Source organism: Carlito syrichta, unplaced genomic scaffold (genome assembly GCF_000164805.1).
Source record: "Carlito syrichta isolate Samal-C Ts95f unplaced genomic scaffold, Tarsius_syrichta-2.0.1 Scaffold33281, whole genome shotgun sequence".
In the NCBI taxonomy this organism is placed as follows: domain Eukaryota; kingdom Metazoa; phylum Chordata; class Mammalia; order Primates; family Tarsiidae; genus Carlito; species Carlito syrichta.
The window spans coordinates 14,927-20,453 of NW_006977377.1; the positions used below are offsets into that span (position 1 = coordinate 14,927).

The 5,527-nt window shown below is 36.6% G+C and overlaps 1 pseudogene; it reads right to left on the reverse strand.

Annotated features, from left to right (window-relative positions):
- Nucleotides 1-801: 801 nt before the first annotated feature.
- Nucleotides 802-1,616, reverse strand: LOC103274144 (annotated as a pseudogene).
- Nucleotides 1,617-5,527: the final 3,911 nt, after the last annotated feature.

Genomic DNA, 5,527 nt, shown 5'->3' on the forward strand with positions numbered 1-5,527 from the left:
ATTACTAGCTACACAGAATGTGGCTCTTTTCAGCCTCACTTTCATACATAAAATATAAAAGTGTAGCTGTTGGAAGATGGGTCAATATTTCTTATTTAGCAATAACTTTGAAATCTTTCACAACAAAACTTTTAAATCTCTTTTTAAAAGATATATCTTTGACAGGATGCCATTAAACCTTTAAAATAAGAGATAGTGCTAAGATTTTCTAAGGAGAGATAATACTTTCTATTTTAGCCTTAGAACTAAGATCATTCATTTCTTCCCACAGAAGAGTTACTTCCAAGTAAACAGCATATCTTGAGTGTTACAATTTGGTGTAGTGTTTAAATGTGTTGACTCTATTTTTTACACTGGGTTTGAAGTTTCATTTGGACAATTACTGGCTATATGATGTTGGGTAATTTTTCCATAGTCCTCTGAACCATGTGAAATAGCAATAGTATTTAGTTCTATATTTATTTTTTCTAATAATAAAATAAAATAATACATGCAAATTACTTATGATCACTCATTGAATTTAATGTCATTGACTGTAAAGTATACCATTTTATGAATGAGTTAAAAGTGATGCTCTTAAATAAATTATGACAATATGTTTTATGATTTGGAATTTGCACTTTATATTTATAGAAACAGCTTTTCTATACTTACTGGATACAGATTTTTAATCATGTGTCAGTGTTTTGGATACATAAAAAGGAAGAGATATAAAATAAATTGAATTAGGCATTTCAGGACTTCTTAACATGCAGGGTCTGACTCTTGTGAATAAGGTTTTTCATGCTGTATTATCTTTAATTAGGTAAAAGATCTTTCAAACATGTCACTTAGAGACCATTTCTCCCACTGCTGTTTGGCTGCCAGTCTCTTGTCTCTTAAGCAATGATGAGGTGGACACTTTTTCCTCAGGAAAGAGAAATCCACTGTTTGTTGCCTTTGCCAATAACAAAAATGTTGGCAAAACTGTTGCAGTTGGCATCTTCCACATGAACCACACCAAAAGACCCAGGATGCCTTTCTCTGTTGGGAATCATGCCGATTCTTCCCAGATTAGTACCTCCAGCCACCATATATAGGTTATCAGTGTCAATTATTAGTTGATGAAACTAGTAATTTTTCCTGTCTCCAAATAAATCTGAATGGTGTCATTCACCTTGATGAGGGGATTAGGATAGCAATGGTGCAAGCATCATGTGTCACCAGATGAGGAATTCCTTTTGTGCCCACAAAGATCTTTCTTACTTTGCACAGCTTGTTCTTAGTCTCCTCAGGTGTGATACAATGAGTAGCAAAACAACCCTCAGTGTCATATATCAGATGGATATTCTCTCCAGGCTTGTCAATGCTGATTACATCCATAAAGCCACCAGGGTAGGTTTTATCAGTTCGGATCTTGCTTTCAATATTAATGAACTGCAGTATGCAGATCTTCTTTACTTCATCTCTGTAATCAGAACTTATTTAAGTCTGTTTCTTAGGAAAATGATGAGAGTGAGAAACTCAATTTGTGGAGGACAGTGAATGGACAAGGTGCTAACACAAGTCAATTTATCTCTTATCCAATATTTTAAGCTTGTTAACCACTTCAGATGCTTCTTGGAACCACGATCCATGGTTGCCTGTGCACAGTAAGGGACATGAATAAGTTTTGAGCAGCATGGTCAATATCCACTTGTTTTCAACTATATTTATTTTGCAACCATCAAGGTCACTACTTATAACATTGTTCTTCATAGTAGTCCTGGTCCCTAGGATTTCTTCCCACCACTCACTCACATCATGCCAAAGTTAATATTGGCATTCCCTAACTTCCAGGTGATGTCAAGGACAGATTTTCAGACCACAAACAAAATGTATAATCACTTTTTAAAATGATACTTGAAGAGTTGTATTCATGCTGTTATGTTGCTCAAAATAACAACCAAGTTAACCAGGAGTAGGCACTGATAACCTTACCATTTTTGCTGTTTGTCCAATGGTATTCTAAAACATCTTTCATTATTAGAGGCAATCTTACCAGCAGAAATGTTAAGATGTAGGGGGAAAAGCTGCTCTTTAGAATCAAGGAATTTACTATTACAACTCTGACCTCTTTTTACCTTTTCTTTTACTTCATTCCTACGTATTGTAAGTGGAATGATTCACCTGATTACTCAGTTTGGGAAAAACAAAACAAAACAAACAAACAAAAACAAAATAGTAGTCATGCCCAGTTCAACTCCTGCCTTTTTTTTTTAAAGTAATCAGCTTCTCCCTGAGTACAGACTCTCTGCTCTGTCTCCCAGAGCCAGACTTTCCCTGTGGATGAGACTGTCCCTGGCCCAGTCATGCCAATATCGGTATTGGTAAATCTGTCAACTGCGTATTGCTATATTTCAGAGTTTGTCTTTCAACTTAACCTTTGTTGGTTATGTCTTTATTTACTGATTATTTTGTTGTTCGGCTTCACACATCCAAAGACCACAGAGTAACACAGCTGGCAAAAGAACCTATAATGTTGTCTTTCTTATTTCCTCTACTACTTGTTGGATTTAAATTATGATTTCTTTGATTTCTTAAGATTTTTTTTCTTAAGGGATTTTTTTTTTGATTTGGAGTCTCAGTCTGTCACTCAGACTGGAGTGCAGTGGTGTACTCCCAGCCACCACAGCCTCCACCTCCATCTGCTGGGCTCCAGCGATTCCTCTGCCTCAGCCTTCCAAGTAGCCAGAACTACAGGCACCTGCCACCTCACCGACTAATTTTTGATTTGTTGTACAGATGAAATCTCGCTGAGTTGTTTGGGTGGGTCTTGAACCTGTGAGCTCAGGCAATCTACTTGTCTCGGCCTCCCAAAGTCCTAGGATAACAGGCTGAGCCACCGAGCCTGGCCAAGGGATTTTTAAAAACTAGTTGTCTGTTTTGTGAGGGTAAGGTGAATTAAAACTGGAAAATGTCTTGGATACATAAACTAAAATACATTGAAAGACTATCAAATACAGGAATGGTCCACTGTCAACTCCTTCAGGTCATGAAACTCAAATATTCCTTCAGATAATGTTTCCAAATTCCAGACAAATAAACTTTAGGACTTGAGAAATCAGAATTCCCATAAGCTTTATAAAATATTTAAATATGTTATTATATATTTAAATAATAATAGGTGAGCATAATAAGTAAAAAGTCATTTTTCTGTTATAAGCTTCATGCATTTTCCGTAAAACAAATTAATATAATGTAACCATAAACAAATGTAATTACAATATGAATTTTTATGTAGTGACATGGTTATATATTTCAATAATGTAAAATATACCTGCTTTATTTAGACATTTAATAAAGCAAACATCAAAAGAATGAAATATTAAGACAAAATAAAATAAATGCTAAATGAAATTTTTTTAAAAATGAAAGACAACATCACATGAACTTAATATTTAAAGGTTTACATTGAGCCAGGCTTGGTGGCTCAGACTGTAATCCAACACCTTTGGGAGGTTGAGGTAAGTGGATTGCCTGAGCCTGCGGGTTCGAGACCCACCTGGGCAGGTGAGACCTCATCTCCACAATAAATAAAAAAAAAATAGCCTGGTGTGGTAATGCATGCCTATAGTTTCAGCTCCTTGGAAGGCTGAGGCGGAAGAATCACCGGAGCCCAGCAGGTCGAGGCTGTGGTGGCTGGAAGCGGCCACTGCACTCCAGTCTGGGCTACAGAGTGAGACTCCAACTCAAAAAAAAAAAAAAAAAGAATGGGTGTCCCCACCCGACAAAAAAAATTAACATTGTTATGAAAATTTAAAGTACAAAGCATTAAAGTACATACCCCATCTTTGTTTTGTGGTGAATACTATAAATTTAGATAATTTTTTTCACTTTTATTAATGCTGGTTGAATTGTTCATAGGACTTACAAAAGTTTCTATGGATTGGGTATTTGGTAATGTGTTGCTCTGTCTCTGTTCATTTCCTTTTTAGAAAGATGAAAATATTTGTTACAGGTTCTCAATGAGTTTGTTTTTGCCATTGATGCATTGCTTTCAGTAATTTCACTAATTCAGATTTTAGATCACATTCTGATTTTATATTAGAACATTCCATATCAACACTCACATTGTGCTCTTTGCATTTCTTCTAGTAAAATATTTACAAAGAACTACAGCGTATAGTGAATATTCAGACACTGGAAAATACCACCCATTTCTCAGAGTTGCAAAATCCACTTTCTTTCTTCTTAACTAGCAGACATTTTGAGATTCCAAAATTCTTGTCCATGTATATTAATGTTATCAAGTAAATATTACTCTCTCTGTTTCTGATGTATTGAAATGAATTTTGCTCTTGATCCCACAACTTGACCAATTGACTTTAAAGAAATTGAAGCTTAATAACTTGAATAAATCCACTCCTTTTAGTATTGATTTTATATCCCGAGATGACATAAGCGATTGGACTTCTGTGAAGTGAGAGGTTATCATAGAGGAAGGAATGTCGTCTAGTCTTTTGAGAAAAAAGTAGAGAGTAAATGACAGGCTTTCTGCATCAGACAGGCACCACATTTTCAAGAACAAGTCTCTCCTTGCTTCTTTATTTTGCAATTTTCTTTATTTCTCAGTGAAGGACATTCACTCCTACTTAGAAAAATTCTTGCCACGAACTACCAGTCTCCAACAAGTTGTCATTCTGATATTGAAGGTGAATGATGAACTGACAGTTCAAGAAAAACCTAAATACTGTCACACTGATTTTAAAACTAAAATAGTCAATTCTATAAAGAAACTTATTCTAAAATTGATGTCTGTGCAATGGACACAAAGGCGAGGCACATCATAAATCAACATGAACCACTGACAAATTGATTCCTTAGGCAATTCAAATTTTCAAAAGATCAGTGTTTTATAGTTCCCCTTTAAAAATAAATCAAGCCGGGCTTGGTGGCTCAGCCTGTAATCCCGCGCCTTTGGGAGGCTGAGGTGAGTGGATTGCCTGAGCCTGCGGGTTCGAGACCCACCTGGGCAGCGAGACCTCATCTCTACAATAAATAAAAAAATCAGCCGGGCGTGGTAGTGCATGCCTGTAATTCCGGCTACTCGGAAGGCTGAGGCGGAAGGATCGCTGGAGTCCAGCAGGTCGAGGCTGCGGTGGCCGGGAGTGGCCACTGCACTCCAGTCTGGGCGACAGAGTGAGACTCCAACTCAATAAATACATAAATAAATAAAAATAAATCAAAACTCTAACTCCTTTTTTTAAATTATAAAAATGTGGGGCACAATTCAGGGTTAGGTATACAAATGTTGATTATGCAGGTACCCATGTTGATGAGGTATGCCCCTCCCTTCTCTAGCAGTTTCCCTCAATTGGCAATCCCACCCCCCTCCCCTGACAGTTTCCCACTACTGTCAATTGCTTTCTTACGGTATTATAATTGTTCAAGTCCGCTTATGAGTGAGAACGTATGGCACACTGTTCTTTGTTTCTGTGATAGATCCCTGAGTATGATTGACTCTAAATTCACCCAAGTTGCTGTGAAGTCCATATATTTGTCTTTC